Source organism: Aquarana catesbeiana, linkage group LG01 (assembly GCF_042186555.1).
Source record: "Aquarana catesbeiana isolate 2022-GZ linkage group LG01, ASM4218655v1, whole genome shotgun sequence".
In the NCBI taxonomy this organism is placed as follows: Eukaryota; Metazoa; Chordata; class Amphibia; order Anura; family Ranidae; genus Aquarana; species Aquarana catesbeiana.
The window spans coordinates 643,489,066-643,510,881 of record NC_133324.1 but is presented as its reverse complement, the minus strand read 5'-3'; the positions used below and the strand labels follow the sequence as shown (position 1 = coordinate 643,510,881).

General features: G+C 43.5%; 1 protein-coding gene across 14 annotated transcripts in view; it reads right to left on the bottom strand.

Annotated features, from left to right (window-relative positions):
- BMPR1B (bone morphogenetic protein receptor type 1B) overlaps positions 1-21,816 on the bottom strand; it is a 700,361-nt gene that overhangs the window by 543,287 nt on the left and 135,258 nt on the right. For 9 of the 14 annotated variants that reach the window (XM_073601147.1, XM_073601126.1, XM_073601129.1 and 6 more), the window contains one exon: positions 17,236-17,267. The gene's annotated coding sequence lies outside the window, so the exon portion shown is untranslated. Of the gene's footprint in view, positions 1-16,004; positions 16,135-17,235; positions 17,268-21,816 lie in introns of all 14 variants that reach the window. The other 5 variants (XM_073601167.1, XM_073601124.1, XM_073601141.1 and 2 more) reach the window with 1 other exon arrangement.

Sequence of the window (21,816 nt, the reverse complement as noted above, 5' to 3'; positions counted from 1 at the left end):
GAGTAGGGGTACCCCTACTCATTCCCGTGGGGGAGCGGGATCTGCCCCAAAGCACCCCCCCATGTTAAGGGCATGTGGCCTGGTATAATAAAGAAGGGGGTGCTCACTTGCCCCTCCCTTACCTGAACTGCCGGACTGCCTGCTCGGATAAGTGTCTGGTATGGACTTTAGGGGGGACTCCATGCCATTTTTTTTTACATTTTGGAGTGAGGTTCCCCTCAAAATCCATACCAGACCTGAAGAGCCTGGTATGGATTGGGGGGGACCCTATGCCACTTTTTTCCTGATTTTTTTTATTGCTGGCAATTCTTGTTTTTGCATTCAGCTGATGACTCGTTTATTAAGGACGTGGCAGCCAGCTTTCCAGCCTGCTCCTTAACATGCAGCTATACACAAAAGATACCACAATGATAGTCTTTACATGATAGAAAGCTGCTAGCACCACAAAAGGACAAAGGAATTTGTGTTACACAGTTTGTTATGGAGGGAAAAAAATGCAAAATGCATGTAACATTTGCGTTTTTGGTGCAAGTCCATTGAAGTCTGTTACACGCAAAATGCAATCTACTGCGGGAAAAAAGTCCCTGATCCTTTTCAAAAATGTACTAGCTGAAAAATGCATATATTTGAATGTGTACCATAGGAAACCATTTTAAATGGACTGTAGTGCGTTTCTGCAAACTGCAAAAACACACTAAAAACGCATAGGTGTGATCTCATTTCTTGAGGCCCTAAAATGTAGAACAGTACAAATACACCCCCCCCACACACACACACAAATGACCCCTTTTTGGAAAGTAGACAGCCCAGGGTATTTAGTAAGAGGCATGGTAAGTTTTTTGCAGTTTTTTTGTCACAATTTTTTTGGGAAAATTAAGAAATTAAATATTTTTTTTCACATTTTTTGTCATTTGAACAAGTTATTTCTCACACATAGCATATGCATACATATAATTACACCTCAAAAAAAAATTTTTTAAATGTGACTTTTCCACAGCCCAGACGCATAGAGGGGCCCAAAATCCAAGGAGCACTTTGGGCTTTCAAGCAGCATAAATTACGCATCTAATTTCTTGACTACCTATCACATTTTTGGAGGCCCCGGAGCACCAGGACAGTAGAAACACCCACAAAATTACCATATTTGGAAAGTGAACTCCACAAGGTATTTTTTTGGAGGCATGGTGAGTCTTTTGAAGGCTTCATTGTTTTGCCACACAATTTTGGAAAATGCAGAAAGAAAATGGAAATGATATTTTTTACACAAAGTTACCTATTTATTAAGATATTTCTCACCCACAACATGGGCATACATAGAATTACACCCCAAAACATTCCTCTACCCCTTCTGAGTATGGGTATACCACATCTGTAAGACTTTTTCACTGTTTGGACTGATTATGTACCTGACATTGGGGTTGATTTACTAAAGGCAAATAGACTGTGTAGTTTGCAAAGTGCAGATGCACTCTGCAAGTAAAGTTGCTCCAGAGCTTGATAAATGAGGTAAAGCTCGACTTTGCAAAGAATACCCAATAACATGCCAGGAAAAAAAACTGCATTTTTACTTGTACATGATAGGATGATAGAAGTCAGTGTAGCTTCTGCTCAATTACTAAGCTCTGGAGCAAAGTGCACAGTCTATTTGCCTTTAATAAATCAACCCCATTGCATCTTGTGTATCACACAAATCAACCAATTGTATCAAATACAATGTACTGTAATGGTCACCTCTATACGAGTGGTCAGGGAATATGTATAATTTAGCAATATGCCATTTGGTAACAAAAGGGAGAATGGGCACTACATCCTTTTTTTTTAAAATATCAAGATTCTTTATACAAATCTTTGAAAGACAAAGTTGAAGATACACAAAAGTAAGTTTTAACATTAGGGTACTAGGACTTTTTGTCCCCTATGTGATGAAAAAAAAAAAAGTTAAGTAAAAAAAATTTTGGGGTGAAATTTACCCCAAAGCACATAAAATCCCCCACCCCAAAAAAAATGAGGCCCCCTCATCCCCACATATACACACATACAATTCTAAATGCACACATCGGGGCACCTACACCTGAAAATATCAATTGCGATATACATCTTACATATCGCCACACACAGCCGAAGAGCAATAGTTCTAGCACCAGACCTCCTTTGTAAGGCTAAACTGATGACCTATAGGTGGGGCTTTTAACCGCTTGCCGACCGGCTCACGCCGATATACATTGGCAGAATGGCAACGCTGGGCGAACCTCTGTACCCGTACGGCGCCTCCTTTAAGAGTTGTAGCAGGCGCGCACATTGCCGGAGGCAGGCTCGCGCGCATGGCCGGCAGACGCGATCACCGTGGGCATGAGAGCTGGAACCGGGATTTGTGTGTGTAAACACACAAACCCCCGGTTCTGACAGGGGAGGAGAGACAAATCCTCTGTTCCTACTAAGTAAGAACAACGATCTGGCTCCTCCTCTAGTCAGTTCTATCCCCTCACAGTTAGAAACACACCTAGGGAACACATTTAACCCCTTCCCTGCCAGTGACATTTACACAGCAATCAGTGCATTTTTATCAATGGTCCCAAAAAAGTGTCAAAAGTGTCCGATCTGTCCGCCACAATGCCGCAGTCCTGATAAAAATCACTGAGTGCCGCCATTACTAGTAAAAAAATAAAAAATAATAAAAATGCCATAAATCTATTCCCTATTATGTAGATGCTATAATTTTTGTGCAAACCAATTAATATACACTTATTGCAATTTTTTTTTACCAAAAATATGTAGAAGAATACATATCGGCCTAAACTCATGAAGACATTTTTTTTTTTTCAAAATTGTCGGTCTTTTTTTGTTTATAAGCAAAAAAATAAAAACCACAGAGGTGATGAAATACCACCAAAAGAAAGCTCAATTTGGGGGGAAAAAAGGACGTCAATTTTATTTGGGTACAACGTCGCACGACCACGCAACTTTTAGTTAAATCAATGCAGTGCCGTATCGGAAAAAACAGCCCAGTCAGGAAGGGGGTAAATCCTTCCGGGGCTGAAGTGGTTAAAGCGTCACCTATGGAAAATATACTGAATATACTGAGTACTGAAGTTTGTCACCATTTCACTGGTGCATGCAAATTTTGGCATCTTGGTATCTATGTATTGTATTATTTTTTTTGGTAATTTATTGCGATATGTGCCCCCTAAAATTAACTTTAATGTGTTTTTTACTGAAATTTTGTAGTAATATTGTGTGACATTAAAAATTGGAACTACCACTATTTTATTCTCTAGGGTGTCTGCTTTCAGAAAAGATATAGTGTTTTGGGGGTTTTATGTAATCTTCAAGCCTAAAATAATTTTTTAACCTGTGTGCAAAAAACACAAAAACAGCCCTGGCAGCAAAAGGGTTAAAGGATAAGTTCACCCTCGGCGGCATGCTACATGTTCTACCCGTAAGCTTTGTTAGTTAAAAAAAAAACTGGCTCCTAACTTTTTTAGCTGGCTCCTAGATTCAAAGCAAATTTGTCGAGCCCTGGTTTACCCAGTTATATCACTGTGTCTGTGGTCTGAGTTAGCACAGTCATTCTTGAATAATTAGTATACATAGGAATCTCTTGCCCTAACTGCACAATAGTTACAGCAAATGCCCCTTTGGATCACAAGGTTAACAAGGTGCTTTTATCATCCCTTTGTAGCCGGGTTGAAGGAAAAAGCTGTATGCGTTCTTCCTTGTGGCAGCTTGCCCATGCGGATTTATAAAATTATTGTATGGCACAATTACGGCACTTTAAAGGAAAGAAACCCTTTAAAGTATTTTTATGATATATTCTCACTATCCAGATACACTTCATTTCCCTTAATATTACAAAGAATTTTTAAGGGGAAAAAGATTTTGACTTTACAATTCACCAGGGAAATAAAACAATCTTATAAAATGAGTCATGATAGCTCATATCACCCAAGGAAAAAAGTAAAAATTGAATATAGGCTAATTGCTGCTTTCTTCTTGTCATTGAATATATGCAATCTATTAACCAAAAAATGAAATATAATAATGTATTTAACATTACCCTTGATTCAATTTCTATTTGTATATACAACTTCTTCAAGGTCCAAGCAGTACCTATACACAAAGTTTTAGAAGAATGTTAGTTAAAGTAGATATAAACCCACTCTCATCCTTTCTAAACTACTGGCATAGTGGTTATCTATAAGGATATACATGTCTCCTGCATGTATCCTTACCTGTCAAATGTCTCCCCTCTGTCTGGTATGAGATCCGAAAAACTGCGGATTCTGTGGGTGGGTCTCTTGTCCGTAGCTCGGTGGGTGTGATGTCAGTCGACTCCCCGCCCACCTCTACACTCCCCTTGTCAACATGCATTTTCTCCTGTGTATTTCTCAGGGCCGGTACAAGGCAGGGGCGGAAGGGGCGGATGCCCTGGGCGGTACGATTTTCTATAGGAGGGGGGGCGCAGGTGAAGTGTCGGCAATGTGCTTCACACCTGTCATTATACACACTAGCCAGTGCTGCTGTACCTGAAAAATTGTCTGTAAGTGTGCCGAGTGTGCTCCTGCATCCGGCACAACAAGCCCTGGCTTCACCTCCCTTCCCTGTCAGCTTCATTGTTCACTCCCCCTACGGAGCAGCCTCGTAGGCCCGGCCGGCGGCGTGAGGTCACTCACGGCCGGAGGCGGGGTGGGAGGACTCAGGAGCGCGTAGAGCTGTGGCGGCGCTGCAACCTAGAGGAGCCGAGGAGCCTGGCTCTTTTTGAAAGTGGTTCCCATCTGATAGCTGAGTTGGTTTGTATGTCAGAGCTCCGGTCTGGGAAGTTGCTGTGTCGCCTCCCTTTACTCTTTTATTATATCTTTGTAATGACACAATTCCAGGAGATTGAACTGTTCATGACAGTCTTCCCTGCTTTACTTATTGGTAAATGCCCGAACCACGCCTCTTCTGGGTGGGACACAAAGCTCTCATCGGTGGATAGTGACAGTGAGAGGTACACACTGACTGACAAGCGGAGTCTGCGGGGAAAATCACAGAAGTGAAGAGAAAAAAAGTCCGGAGCCCGGGAGTGTCATAGTGCAGCGGCAGCTTCTATATCTCCATTCATTACACCAGGACAGGGATCACATCTTATAGTGCAGAAAGGGCAAAGTGGGCGGAGACAAGAGGCTGCTTCTTTGACTGCATGTGGCGGGGAGACGGAAACAAGCGTGTAGCTGGAAGCCAATGACAACGCTGGGCGGAGCCAAGCACCGATCCACGTGCAGAGGGAGGGCGTGGCTGTAGCACTGTGTTGACATCCTCCTAATACTCTGAGGTACTCATAGAGAAGACAAATCTCCACCATGTAGTATGGTCCCCCCCTTCTGCATGTAGTATAGTCCTCCCCCCCTTCTCCATGTAGTATAGTCCTCCCCCCTTCTCCATGTAGTATAGTCCTCCCCCCCTTCTCCATGTAGTATAGTCCCCCCCCTTCTCCATGTAGTATAGTCCCCCCCTTCTCCATGTAGTATAGTCCTCCCCCCTTCTCCATGTGGTATAGTCCCCCCCTTCTCCATGTAGTATAGTCCCCCCCTTCTCCATGTAGTATAGTCCCCCCCTCTTCTCCATGTAGTATAGTCCCCCCCCTTCTCCATGTAGTATAGTCCCCCCTTCTCCATGTAGTATAGCCCCCCCTTCTCCATGTAGTATAGTCCCCCCCTCCATGTAGTATAGTTCCCCCCCTTCTCCATGTAGTATAGTCCCCCCCCTTCTCCATGTAGTATAGTCCCCCCCTTCTCAATGTAGTATAGCCCCCCCTTCTCCATGTAGTATAGTCCCCCCCTTCTCCATGTAGTATAGTCCCCCCTTCTCCATGTAGTATAGCCCCCCTTCTCCATGTAGTATAGTCCCCCCCTTCTCCATGTACTATAGTCCCCCCCTTCTCCATGTAGTATAGTCCCCTCCTTCTCCATGTAGTATAGCCCCCCTTCTCCATGTAGTATAGCCCCCCTTCTCCATGTAGTATAGTCCCCCCCTTCTCCATGTACTATAGTCCCCCCCCTTCTCCATGTACTATAGTCCCCCCCTTCTCCATGTACTATAGTCCGGTGGGAGGCGGGCATCTCTGAGCCGCGATCCCGGTCCCCTTCAGCAGCGGTATCCCTCCCGCTAGCTGCCGCACAGCCAAGTTTAGAAATCGGCTCCTCCTCAGCTCTGACAGGACAACATGAGGAGGAACATCGGAAGAAGGGCATCACAGAGCGATGTACTGCACTGTATCCGAGGTCTGTGTGTGAGGAAAGCTGCTGCCAAGCTGAGGGAAGGGAGAGCTGCACTGAGGACACAAGGGGAGGAATGAGAGTCTTTGTAGGGAGAAAATGATTACTTCTAGGTGGGAATGATATGGGAGGGGGGTGTATTTGTGTTGTTGTGTTAGGAAGGGAATTCTGGGGGGGTTCTGCTGGGATGGGGAATTTGAGGGGTGCCAGGATAATATTTTTTTCTAGTAGGGGTATTTGGGGGGGTGGGGGTTGTGCTAGAAGAGGTGATGGGGGGGGGGATTGGTGCTAGGATAGGAAATATTGGGGCTGTTAGAAATGGGGATTGGGGGGAGAATTTATGCTAGGGATGATTGGGGGTATTTGTTCTAGAGGGGAAATTTGGGGGGAGGATTTGTGCTTGGAGGGGGATTTTGGGGGGTGACAGGGGTAAGATTTGTGCTGGGAGGGGGATTTTGGGGGGGTGACAGGGGTAAGACTTGTGCTGGAAGGGAGGATTTGTTCTGTGGGGGAAAGCAAATTTGTGCCAGGAGAGAGGATTTGTGCCGTGGAGATGGGGGGGGGGGGGGATTTGTGCTAGGAGGGGGATTTGGGGGGGTTGTGCTAGAAGAAGTGATGGGGGGAGATTTGTGCTAGGATAGGAAATATTGGGGCTGTTAGAAATGGGGACTGGGGGGGAGAATTTATGCTAGTAAGGATGATAGGGGGTATTATTTGTGTTTGGGGCTAAGTATGCCGATTAGTGCTTAATTTTTTTTTAATTTTTAAATTTTTTTTTGGAGGGGGGGGCGCAGTTTGGTGTCTTCGCCCTGGGCACTAAATTACCTTGTCCCGGGGGGGCGTGGCCTGACGCATGGAGTGAGAGGACGTGCTGTTCCACAGCTCCCGGATCCCGCGGCTCTACAGGGCGTTTCTGAACCGAATCAGGCTGTATAAACTACTCCTATGGGGAAAGCTAAGTACCGGGACCAACAGGGAACGGGGGGTTCTCGTCCAGGAGGGGATTTGGGGAACTTTTTCACCCGATCTCCGGCCGCGGCCCAGCGCCAGCCGAGATCCAAGATGGCGCCGGCGCCTCCGTCCCCGGCCCGCTCCGAGTCAGCCCTGGACACTATGGCCTGCTCACAGGCATCTCACACTACCCCTGTGCCCCCAGCTTCCCCCACCAGCCTCTCCAGGTGCCGATCCACTGCATCCATAGGATCAGAGGAAGGATGGGATCTAGAATCCCAGATGAGATCCCTGCACAACTACATGCGGTCTCTCCCTACCAAGGCTGATTTTGAGCAGTGTGTGCACCGCATAGAAAAAACCTACAAACAGGAGATTTCTGAGCTTAAAAGGGACATTGGTGTTCGTTTTGAGGACATTGAAGCTACAACAGAGACACTCCATGCCTCTGTTCAGAAGCATGAGGAAATAATTAACTCCCACACAACCATGCTGCAGCACCTTGCGTTTCAACAAGATGACATCGAGAACAGAAACAGGCGTAATAATATTCGCATACGCGGTATTCCTGAATCTGTGGAACCCAAGGACTTGAGGGCAGCGGTGACGGCCATTTTCAATCAGCTCTTACAATTACCCAAAGATAACCCACTTGAACTAGACCGGGTCCACAGGACCTCAGGCCCCAGGAATCCTGACCCTTCATTCGTTCGAGATACACTCTGCAGAGTGCACTTTTACAACATTAAGGAATCCATCATGCGGGCAGCCAGCGTGCAGGACTCTATCCTTTTCAATACCACCCCCGTGATGCTACTACCTGACCTTTCACGTTTAACCCTGACCATGCGGAAGGCCCTGAAGCCTCTCACACAGCTTCTCCAATCACGTCAAATAAAATACCAATGGCGCTTTCCCTTTCAGCTACGGGTGCACCATGAGGGTAAGACTGCCACATTCCGTATGCTGGGTGACCTCCCTGCATTCCTGGGCACCCTGGAGTTGCCACAGGTGTCTTTGCCAGATTGGCCTTTCTCTCCAACTACACCAGGCCTGCCGTACATCCCTCAGTGGCAGAAACACAGCCGCAAACGCCGTCCTGGATCCTCACCCCGCATAGACCCTGATGACTGATGCTATACGGACCGGCTGGTCTTCTATTGTTTTTTTTTTCCTCTACCTGAGTAGGAATGCCTACTACACCACCTTGGAACCTTAAGGACTTCCATCTCTCGAGCCTCTACAGATAGCCTTCACTTTCCCACACCTCTTCCAGCAAGCAGTTCCTGTTACTGGCTTTTCTTCAGTTGGAAGACAGAAAACTCTTCCTTAATGTTAAGGTTACCCACGTTTGGGGCCCTTAAGCCTTAGAAGATACCAGGTTTCTCTGCTAAAAATGGCTCAAAGGCTCATAAGCTGCATCAGGAAGATCCTCTTTGGCCTCATGGGACTGCTGCGGTCCTCACCTGTTGTGAAGCTGATCCCACTGCTCTTCCAGTCTTGTCAAGCCGGAGGTTCCTGATTACTACTGTTGAACTACCTTTTTTCCTGGGACTGGTGTACCTGTTTGCACTCTGCTGTTGCCCTCATGGCACACCCAATTGTTTAGAATGTTGTACTAACCCATGCTTTTCCCCCTATTGTGTCCCTGATTTTGAAACCTTACCATCTATACTTATATATGCTAATTACGTTTACAAGTACAGCCCAGATTAATCCACATATTATTGGCCCTGTGGTTCCCGGGGCTCCGGGAGCTCCCGCCATGCTAAACACTAACCCCCCCTTAGGAATACTCGTTGTCCCCATTTGGCACCGTTCCATGGTTTACAGATATTCTATATCTTACAGTTTTTTGCTTTGTTTTCTATCTTCTTTATTTTCTTTCTCCCAACTATTGTTAAACTGGTGTCACCTAGTGACCTACTTTATCACAACCAGTACACTATTTAATTTGTCAGGATTAGGGTTCCGGGCCCCCTCTTCTGATCTTTTCAGATCAGACTGTAATATCGATTGGACAACCACGGATACTGGGACCCTTTTCCGCTCTCGGCTTTCTCTCCCCTTTCTCTCTTCTCTCTTGATCCTTCCTGATATTTCTTTCATTCCTCCTCTACCTTTTCCCGCTCTCTCCCCCACATCTATCCCCTCCCCTCACATGTTCCCTTCCCCTTCCACTCCTCCGCTGGCTGGGGCGGCCTTTCGAGGGACTCTCGTTGTTTCTTTTTTCTCCCCCTTCCCTTCATACCCACCTTGACATGACCGCTACTCCACCACTTAATCTAGCTTCTTACAATTGTAGAGGCTTTAATACCCCAGAAAAACGTAGCCAAATCCTTTATCACTTCCATAAACAGAAAACTAATATCCTCTTATTACAAGAAACCCATTTCAGGACCGATTCCATACCCATGATGCGCAGTCGATTTTATACCACTTGGTTTCACAGTACCAACCCCGCTGCAAAGTCCAAGGGGGTTTCAATCGCGTTTCATAGGTCTTTTCACCCTGAGATTATTGACTCATATATTGATGATCACGGTCGTTTTATATTTCTCAAACTGAAAATTAATAATTTTCTCTTTACAGTCGCCAACATCTACGCTCCAAACACAGATCAGGCGCGCTTCCTATCATCCACTCTTGCCAGATTGACCTCTTTTGGAGGTTCTAGTGTTGTCGTTGGAGGAGACATCAATGTGGCCCTTTCCCCGTCTGCCGACACCTCTACTGGTAAGTCTTCCATGTCCACGACCTCACTCTCACATATAAAATCTCTTTTACATTCTTGTCAATTAGTGGACGTGTGGCGCATACATCACCCTACTGACAGAGATTTCACATACTTCTCTATAGCACACAACTCATATAGCAGACTGGACTACTTTTTCATCTCCCAATCCCTCCTAGACACACCCTTACTAACCTCTATAGGACATGCTCTTTGGTCTGACCATGCCCCTGTATATCTGTCTTTCGCCCGACCCCCACAGTTACGTAGGGGGCATTCCTGGCGCCTCAATGACAATCTCTTACGAGACTCAGTATGCATCGCTGAAGTTACTAAAGCAATTCACAACTTTAAAATCGACCACATGGCAGACACAACTTCCCCACTTAACCAATGGGAGACGCTGAAGTGTGTGGTCAGGGGCGTCCTAATCCAAAACGGCTCACGTCTGAAAAAGATTAGGTCTGACGACATCAAGCGCCTCCTGACCAACATTTCAGATCTTGAATCCCTACATAAATCAAATCTGGACCCCTCCATTTTTGTGGCCCTTTCCAATTCCCGCCGAGATCTACTCCAATTATTAGACTCTCACTTTCTTATAGCTAGGGATCGCGCCCGAAAATCTTATTACTCTATAGCCAATAAATGCGGCCAACATCTGGCTCGGGTTATTCATCCCAGGGCCCCACTTCTTCCCATTCCCTTCATCACCAAACCAGACCAGACTAAAGTTTATGGTTGCAAAGACATATCCACCACATTTAAAGATTATTATGCCCAGTTATATAACCTGCCGCAACCCTCCCCACCGAGTTCTCTGCCCCCATCCCAAGACCCAATGTGGACCTATATAATGGAAACGGCACTACCTGTGATTGATCCCCAGACTTCCGCGGACTTAGATGACCCTCTGCTGGAACCGGAGTTCCTTGGCGCCATCAAGGAATTAAAACCGGGTAAATGCCCAGGCCCCGATGGCTACTCTCCGAGGTTTTACAAAACCTTCGCACCCTTATTGGTACCGCTTCTCACTAAGGCCTTTAATTCCATAGATGATACCACCCTCCCTTCCAAAACACTTCTCTCAGCCAATATCTCCATTATACCAAAACCCAATAAAGATCCTTCCCAATGCAGCAGTTACCGCCCGATATCGCTTTTAAACATTGACCTTAAGCTCTTTGCCAAAATCCTCGCCAATCGTCTCTCTCCTTCTCTCCCCGGGATCATACATAGAGACCAGGTGGGCTTCGTCCCGGGCAGAGAGGCACGAGACAACACCACCAGAACTATTAACCTCATCTCCTATGCCCAACGCCACCATCAACAGATCTGCCTTCTCTCCTTTGATGCCGAGAAGGCTTTCGATCGGGTTAACTGGCGCTTCCTAAAACTTTCCCTTGAGCAAATTGGGTTGGGACGCCCTTTCATCTCCAAAATCATGTCACTCTACTCCAATCCCTCTCCCTCGGTCCTGGTTAATGGTACTCCTTCAGCTGCATTTGACATCTCCAATGGGACTCGCCAGGGATGCCCCCTCTCACCCCTTCTTTTTGCTATAGTAATGGAACATCTAGCATGTGCCATTCGCCAAAACGATTCCATACAAGGCATACACACGCCTTCCGCACACCATAAACTTGCACTTTACGCCGACGATCTACTCATTTACGCACGCCAACCACATATTACTCTCCCCTCCTTGTTCTTGGAATTCCAACGTTTTGGAAATCTGAGCAATTTTAAACTCAATATCTCCAAGACTGATGCACTTAATATCTCCCTCCCTGCTCCCACATTGTCCTCCCTCAAATCTAACTATACCTTCCACTGGCAGACCAAGGGCATTAAGTACTTAGGCGTAACCATACCGGCTAACCTATCACTTCTCTATACACTGAATTACATCCCCCTCCTCTCTCAACTCCGTAAAGACTTTGCCTCCTGGGGAGACAAACCAATACCCTGGTTTGGACGCATAAACACCCTCAAGATGGACACCTTACCTAAATTGCTCTACCTATTTCAGACCATCCCGATCATGGTACTCAAACCCTTTTTCTCCACTCTACGTTCTCTCTCCATCCGCTTCCTGTGGAATAAAGGATTATCGAGAATCAAATTTAAGTTACTCACCCGACCAAAACTGCAAGGAGGTACAGGTCTACCTGACTTTGAGCTATATTATAAAGCCACAGTAATGGCACGTATCCTTGACTGGTTCCCACGACCTTCCCAAAAAGCGTTGGTTATGGTTGAACAGGATATGTCCCCCGTTGACCTTAGGGCTTTACTATGGGGCTATAAACGTAACTTATCAGTTTTGGCCGATTCATCACCCCTTACCACAGCTGCCCTCATACTTTGGTATAAGAGAGGTCTATGCGAGATTCTATCTTCAGACCCATCTCCCTTATCATCACTTTTCGATAATCCCGCCTTTCCACAAGGCACAGGGGCTCATGCTATTGGTTCTCTCTCTCGCTCCTCTTGGCCCCAAGCACATTCCTTTATCCGGGCTGACAATGGAACACCAAACATCCCTTCAAGGAATCGAGACTGGCTCACTTCCATACACCTTTCCACCTTCAACAAACATCTTTTCACTTCCTCTCAGACCCATCGCCCCTTGACTGACTTTGAACACCTCAGCTCTATGCAAGAGTTACCTAGACACCTACTCTCATATATCTACAGTCTTATTCATTCTCTTACACAGAAAGACCTTCCCACCTACACTAGAGTATGGTCGGCAGACCTGGGAAAGACCATCTCCAGAGCGGATTGGCAAACTGCGTTCCATTTCGCACATAAGTCCTCAATCTCATGCTATTCACAAGAAAAAAAATTTTTACAGTTTTTTCTTTACCTGCCATGTGGTGAACTAGTTAAACTAGTTAAAGGTTGAAACTGAAGATATAGCAGAGATAGCAGCTTGTGTATGTCCTTCAAAGTTGCACATACAGCCGAACCTCCCACTGCTATAAAGGAGTGTCCCTTTTTTGGGTATTCTTATAGAAGTACCCTTTCACCCCCCCTCAGACAAGTCTAGTTATTGGTGATAGTGGGAGCCCAATGCTCACTCTAACATGCACAAGCTGGATGAGGCAGTGGCCCAGCAGATAAAAACTATCCGTTTTCTGGAAAATAAATCTAGAATAGTGGATATCCAAATTGGCAAAACAGTAACAGAACTGCTAACAAAAAAAATGTAAAATATTGATCATGGCTATAAAAGAGACATTATGCAACACTTTTCAATTATATAACAAATATTTCTAGGTCACAACTACCTATTATATTGCATATAATATGGAAATGTTATTTTGTCTCATTAGTATGACTGCGCATTGTAGTATCATTAAAGTGCATCTATAGGCTCTTGTATGACAATCTACAGTAAACGTGTCAAAAAACTATTTTTACTTTTAGCAGAAATCTTATAAAATAAAAGGAAAACTTTTTTTTACCTTTCCTGACTGAGCCAAATCATTGCCCTCACTCCCCTCCAAGATGCTGCAGCTCACAGCGGGAGCATTTCAGCAACATACAGTAGGTAGTGTTGCCAATCCAGAAAGCAGTGGGTAGGTAATGACAATTCTGATAGTCACACCTGCTGCAGCATGTTTTCATCCCAGTATAGTGCAATCAGGCACAGTCTACATGGCAGTGTCAGCTCTGGTCTGAATTTAGAATCAGCGGGACTAAGATAAAACTGTAAGTTCAGATGAACTCAGCATTTGGATACAATGTATGCTGTGTCAAGGCAAAAATATATACTCTATGCATTTCATGCAGGGTTACTATGTTATCTTCGTTACCGCATGTCTAACACATTCACATGTTCCCTAAATACACACTTACCCAAATAGGTCATGATTTAAAAAAAGCAAAAAAGCATCTCTTTTGCTTATCAAAGTGGGGATAACTAGGTGAAACAAACAATGTGTGTATTTCACTGGTCACCAGCTGAACAGTACTGATATGGAACAAACACTGAGAACTATATAGTCCAAAATCTCAGTGATGGTGCCATATTAGAAAAGAAAGTCCAACCCTCATTTCTGCATGTCACCTGAACCCATCTCAGTAGTGGGCCAGGCATCTAATATTTTTTAATATCGTAAGCCCGTGTTTTTGAAGAAATCCTATTTAGGAGCAATTGCATTTGTAGATACATCTTTTTGAGTTGTGTGGGCGAACTTAGCAATCTAAAAAAAGTTACTATTGCTATAATTATTTAATTGCTGTTACTTTTTTTGTAATTAAAATTAAAATGCTTACATTCCAGTTGATAATTATATCAAGTAACATACACAACTACCCCGTTTATTTCTTATTACTACGGAATTCAATGCCACCCCATGCATGACCATTTTTCTAAAGTAGGAACTTTGGTATATTTTAATGTACCATATAGAAAAAAAAATTGCCTCCAGTTTCTACCCACACAAATGCAAAGCTTAGCACCAGCAAAATGTTGTCTTCAGAGATAACAAGAATAACTTTCCACAAATTTGTGGCAGTGTTGAATTTCACTGGCAAGTTGTACACTTGCAGAGCACTTGAAGCATGCAAGTTCTCATTGTCACTTTTCCAATTTGTGGCAAATTTGCGTGGCAAGTCTCTAGCAAGAGCAAAGTTGTGGTGGTGAGACTACAGCAAGAGCTCTGCAAGTCTACAGAATGAAAATTCAGCCACAGTGACCCCTGTGGTGGGATGACTATTGCACAACATAACTGAACCAGAACTTGCAGTAGACTTGTAGAATGTTTGCAAAGAAAGTTGATCTGGAGTCATGCAATGCAGACTTGCTGCAACAAACTTGTGAAGCCTGGCAAGTCTACCAATAGTTCAGCAAATCATTTTCAGACTTGCAGCACAATTGCTTGCTATGTGGGTTTCTTTTTTTGGATGGACTAAAGAAGAGATAGAATTTACAGTATGCCCCGCTTATATTGCTAAGTAGTTTTTCTCCCTCTCCTTGTTCCAGAGACAACCTGACACATATGATGTTTACCGAGGCATAAAGTGAGGGGAAATCTCTTCAGCGGTGACACCTATAGCAATAAGAACCTGATGAAGGCTCTAACCTTTCTAGGATCTATTAAAATGTGTTTTTATTGCTGCTTATGCCTTAGTTCCAGAGATTTCCACTCACAAGGGAATAGGAAGTAAGGGGAACCAGACATCAATAAAAATCTGAGGTTCACATCATATCAAAACTAAAAACTATTTTGGCTGGAGTTTAAAAGATTTTTTTTGCTTCTCATGTTTTAAATCATTAACAGAATACTTGTCACTGCAATAGGAGGATAAGTAAGGTGAGTAAGAAAAGGGAGGGCAGGTGTTGTATAAAAGGCTTGGCATTTCAAGGAGGTCAGTTGTGCTGTTCTTTTTAAATTAATGACACTTTAATATATGTGTCCAGGTCCTGATATAATTATTGAAATGAAGTGACTGATTCACATATTCAGTACTCTGTGATCTATAACCACTTAATAAGTAAACATTTATGTATAGTATACACATTAGTCTGGAAAGTGCGATTAAAAGCTGACAGATAACATTCACAAAACACAAAACATTTATCTAGTTACATTACATGCACTTTCTATTACTTCATACAATCCATTAATATACACAGCTGACATGCAAACTACATTACCCTAGAAAGATAGAGAGTGTAAGATAAAAAAAAAAAAAAAAGGAAAAATACTTCAATCACATTTTATCAAACCCGAATAGTTAGTGCCAGCTGGCAAAAAAATAACCATTAACCTGAAAGGATGGCTGAATATACAGGCATGATCTGACCACCAAGAGACCTGCCTTTGGACCAGCAGTTACCAAAGCTAGCCATGAACCTTTAGATTTTTCTCATTCATCTCTGTGGGGCTGAAAGAGAGGAATCTTCCCTGTTGGATATTGTATTCTAATAATAAAAATACATATCACCAAACGTGCGTGTTTTAATAAAATTTTTGTACTTATTTATAAAGTACATGTAAACCCTAATTAGATGACATTTGTAGGTCTCTGTATGACTCTGTATAGCTTACATCATATTTTAATAAATCATTTTGGGCTTTTTTCCAATCCTTTGTTGCATCTCAGCGCCTCTGCAGCCACTTCATGTCTACAGTTATGCACTCCAGTAATGGCAGCATGGCATTTCCCAGGGTGGGTTTCCTGTTGATGACAATGGTGGACCAAGCTGTGTAATGTGTTTTAAAACTGACAGGGTATAAGGAGGTAGAACAATTTTAGACAAATCATCATCACCCTATAACAAGAAGTTCACCCTGTAACAATCGTCACCCTATAGCAAAGGCTTTCATGCGGGATCAATGGCATTATTTTAATCCAAGCTATGGAATAAAATTATATATTCTCAATTTAAAGTGCTTTTATAAATCAAAAATAAATAAAGTGTATTTTATATAACATGATATGTGTTCTTTAAAGTGCAACATTAGTATAAATATCCTTTAACGTGCAACATCAATAATCTAAACTGCTGTACTGCAAATTTTTAATGATCTTTTTTATTTTATTTTTATTTTATTTTAGTGTTATTTTTATTAGAGTCATTTTTGTACTTTTAATATTTTGTAAATGGAGTGCCACTTACTTAATACTAATGCGTGGCCAATGAAATTTAAATATAAAAAAATTGTAACGATTTGTGTGATGCACAAGATATAATGTCTAGTACATAATCAGTCCAAACAATGAAAAAGTCTCATACTTTTGGTATCGCCATACTCGGGAGGAGTAGCAGAAAGTGTTTTGGGGTGTAATTCTAAGTATGCCTATGCTGTGTGTTAGAAATATCTTATTGATAACGTTAAATAAAGAAAAAAAAAAAAATTATTTTCTTTCCTGCATTTTCCAAAAACCTGTGGCAAAAAATGACATTTTCAAAAAACTCACTATGCCTTATAGAAAATACATTGGGGTGTTTGCTTTTAAAAATGTGATAATTTTGTGAGTGTTTCTCCTGTCCTGGAACTTCTGGGACTCAATAAATATGACAGGTAGTCAGAAAATTAGATATGTAATTTATGCTCCTTGAAAGCCCAAAGAAGTCATTTCGGGGGATTTTTACTGTCTTGGCATTTTACACCAATTGTGTATTATGCAGCATAATTGTGAGCTGCCCTGAAACTAGCACTGCATATGGCATTCTTTAGCAAAAGATATATGGCTTAACTGAGACAAATAAAAAACAGCCGAAACAGGTTTAACCATTTAAATATATGCAGTTTTATCAACAAAAATAAATCTTACCTTCTAAAATTCTGTGTATCAATTGATTCCAACTATTAAAGAAAAGAAAACATAAATAAATACAAATACTTAATATAATAAAACCAGACAATTCCCGCTCTTGGTTATATTTGCCTTACTTCACTGAAACCAGAAATAATTGATTCTATATCTTGGAGTACAGTACGGGACACAGGCAACTTTCATACACCATGGGTTATAGGCTCAGAACTTCTGGTGATTGGACACTGGCAAGCTTTTGAAGACATGCTCTTCTGGGATGCCTTAGCTATAACCCCACCCCAGTCCTCAATTTTGTAGCAAATATTGCAGAGTAACAAGGAGAGTTTAGGGAGGGTGACCTGTGTCTTGTACTGTACTCTAAGATATGGAATTTCAAGGTAATTCAAAATTCCACTGATATTATTTGTACATTACAGGACACAGGCAACTCATTCACACATAATGGGACATCCCCAAGCAGTGAATACAAGGATGGGTAACAACTAGGCAAACAGAACTGTACCAACAGGCCCAAGAAACAACAGGGCTAAAACCGCAGGTTCAGAAGAACCTTGCAGCTGAAATCTGCATCCACATCAGACTGGATATCTAAAATATAAACAGAAGACCAAGTGGTGGCCTTACAATGTTGGATGACAGAGGCTTGATGTCTAAAGGCCCAGGATATTGAAAGAAATTTGGTGGAGTGAACATGTAACAGCAGAGACATTCGTTTTTGAACATAAGCTTTTTTAATCAAATCCTTTATCCTCTGTGCAATGTAGAATTTCAAAGCAGGCTGCTCCTTGTGAGCTCCTGCGGGAATCTGTTTGTCTAATGGAAGCAGTAGCTTTGTAACATACTCTAATGGCTCTGACTATGTCTGGACAATGTAGAGACTTACTTTGGATTTTTGGGAGCAGGGCACAAGCTAACAAAACAATGTTCTCATTGAGATGGAATGCTGAAACTACCTTTCGAAGAAAAGATGGTCTTGGGTGTAACACAACCTTGTTGTTGTAAAGTATAAGGAAAGTCTCTTTACAGGAAAGGGCTGCCAATGCAGAAACATACCTGACAGACCTTATGGAGTCCAAAAAAAGCTACTTTGCTGGAAAGAATCTCTATGGGGATATCCCTGAGAGGCTTAAAAGAGAAGTATAGCCAAAGCTCGTTTAGCTATTCTTCTCCTATGGATCACAGGGAGTGCAATTCATTTTACACTTCTGTGACCCATTTTCAGCAGAGAGCGGGCTGAAGTCCGCTCTCTGCCCATGTCACTGATATCAGTCCAGGCACTGCGTCATCATGACAATAAAGTCTGGATCTGCCAGGTGCCTGGACTGACACCCCGCTCAGCCTCTCAGCAAGCCTGAGCTGGCTGCTCCACCCCCTCCACAGTTCAACGCTCCAGTGAGCAAGGAGGGGGGAGAGCAGAGAGCTGTGACTGACAGTCTGCAGCTCTCTGCTCATGGAGCTCTGAAAACTGAGCGATCGCTCGGTTCTCAGTGTAGAGGCGCCGGGGGGACAGATGCAGCATTGGACCGATGCTGCATCCACCTAGGCAAGTATGATGGTGGAAAAAAAAACCTTTTACTTGTCTGTTAAAGGGTGGTTTCTGCAAGGCAGAGACAAACAAATTAAAGTCCCAGGGAAGTCAAGGAAGAGCCCTGATACAAGAAACACCTTGAATAAAGTTTTTTTTTTACAAGAGAATTCAAAGGTAAAGGCCTTTGAAAGGAGATAGATAAGGCCAAAACCTGTCCTTTCAGATTGCTGAGAGCTAGATTCCGGTCAAGATATGTTTGTAGGTAGGCTAGTGAGGGGCAGAGTAGTTTGTGGGACTGAATTGACTACACACACACCAGATGAAATAAAATTTCCAGGTACAATAAAAATGTTCCAAGAATTACCTTTTCTTACCTTTAGCAAGCTAGGGATTTTAGACCCAGAAACCCCTCTATCCTGTAAGACCTGAGTTTCAACAGCCATGCCTTTAAAGCCAGAGAATGTGAGGCAGGATGCACTAGAGGTACTTGAGATAACAGATCTGGCCTGTTGGGAAGTGGCCAGGGGTCATCTGCAAGATGTCTGAGTATGAGGGTGTACTAGGGTCTGCTGGGCAAGTCAGTGCTAGAAGAATCACCATCTTCCTCTCTTGATATATTTTGTGGAGTAGGCGAGGTAGAATGCTCAGTGGAGGGATGCACAATTTTGTCTGAATTGAGACCAGGGGAAAACTAGAGCATCTGAGTTAGAAGATCCCTGGTTTTGGATAGAAACAGAGGAAGTTTGTTGTTGTATCTGGAGGCTAGGATGTCCTCGATGTGTGGCAAATCAGATTGAACACATCTGGAGGATTGATCTAGGCCACTCTGGTGGCATTGTCTGACTGCATCTGAATAGGGTGTCCTCTTAGAAGGGGGTCCTGTGCTGGAGGGACATCCTGACAGCTCTGTGGTCCAAGACGTTGATGGGAGTTTGGACTCTTCTATTGACCATGTTCCAATAACTGTCTACGTATGGAAGACTCCTGCCCAGCCTTACAGACTTACTGTTGTCAGAACTTTTAATTGTAGGAAAGGAAGGACTTTCCCAATGTTAAAGTTGAAGTGATGATTCACCAGGACAAGGACTTCCTTGTGCGGGAGGATAGGAGCATGGGAAGGTCCAGGGAGAGAGCCTGCTTTTTCATTGCTTAGCTAGGGAGTTCTGAAATGAAATTGGGCGAAAGGTAGCGCTTCAAAGGAGGCCACCATTAGGCCCATATCTCTCATGGCAATTCTCACAGTGGAACTTCTTTTGGATCTCAGCTATCAAACTTGAGTCTTAGAGAGAGAACTTTGCTTTCTGGAAGACAGAGCTTTGCCTGAAATGTATCTAGGATCAAACTTAAGTATTTTAAGAACAGGGATGGCTGCATAGCAGATGTTCTTAAGCTGATCACCCACTCAAAGTCCTAAAGCAGCTGAATTGTGTTTTGGACATTTGCTGAAACATGTAAGGGAAATGAATCCTTCAGAAGGCCATCTAGAAAGACTATCACCTGGATGCCCTGAGCTCTGAAAAGGGCAAGCAAGGGTGCCAAGATCTTTGTGAATACCCTAGGAGCAGAAGACAGTTCAAAATGCAGTGCGACAAGCTGGAAGTGGTCGCCTCCAACTACAAAGCATAGAAATCGCTGATAAGAGGGGTAGCATAAAGTTAAGCATCTTAGATGTTCACAGATGCCATGTGCTCTCCTTGTCCATGGGAGGTAATTACTGACACTGCAGATTGAACAGGAAATTTTGGAATGTGAAGGATTGTTTTGAGAGATTTTAAGTCCAGAAAAGGACATATATTTCAGTTGGGATTTGGTATCATGAACAGGTTTGAGTAGAATCACTTGAACCTGTCCTGTGGTAGTACTGGTACAATGAATCCCTGTGTCAAAAGGTGGTTTAGGGACCTTTGCAAATATTACTATCCTTGGACAGTTTTTGGTTGACTTCAAAGAAGAAAGCTGTGAGGTGGAAGATTTTTGATCTCTGTCTTGCTCCCTTTTGAAACTTCCGATTGAACCCACACATCTGGGACACCTGTGACCCAGAGGGATGCAAATTATAACAGATGTCCCTCACCCTTGGGAGTGTGCTTTGGAGAGAGCTTAGTGGCCTTTGTTGTCCAAGTCTTGTGACAAAAGGAAAGGCTGAACATAAGTTTTGAACTTGATACCTGGGTGGAGCTCTGCCTTTAGAGAAGCTTGGAGCTTATAAGGAGGGAGGTTTTGTCATCATCTTCTGAGGAAGCAAAACTTTCCCACCTGTGACCTCTTAGTCAAGTGCCTCACCAAACGAACAACTTGCTTGAAAGGGCCTATGTGTGAGGCGTATTTTGTAGGCAGCTTCTGCTGTCCAACCTATCAGCCAGAGAATTCTGCACATATGAATGGTGATTAAAGCCCTTCTGGATATTTGTCTCATGACATGTTCCAGGGCATCTATACAGAAAAGAATCGAAAGATAAAATAATACAAGGAAAAATAATAAACTAGGGAAGTTGCTTTCTTTGGGAAGGAGTAGAGGTCTATTACATCCAGACACTACCAAAAAACTGAGGACTCATGAAGTGGGGTACAGTTATAGGGGAGGTGTCCCTGGGGGTGTGTCCTCCAAAGCTTCCCACTGTCCAATTAACCAAAGGCCTATAGCTTTTACCCAATTACCCATTTAGCCTATAGCTAAATGACGGCCGGGCGGGGATTCATTATCCTGATTGGGTGTCATATGACGCCCAGCAGGATAAGGGGCTCGTGTGTACCTTCAAGGGCATGCAGCATGGCGATCGGTAGTGTGGTGTGTTGCCCTGACACACCGCATCTCCGATCTCGGTAAAGAGACTATGACGTAGGCTCTTTACCATGTGATTAGCTGTGTACAATCACAGCTGATCACATCGTAACCAGCAAGTGCCGGTTATTGGCTTTCCTCTATTCGCGCTGACAAGGCGTGAGTAGAGGAGAGCCGATAAGCGGCTCTCCTGACAGGGGGGTCTGCGCTGATAATGAGTGCACTGACTATCAGTGCAGACCCATCATGGATGCCCACCTAGAGTGCC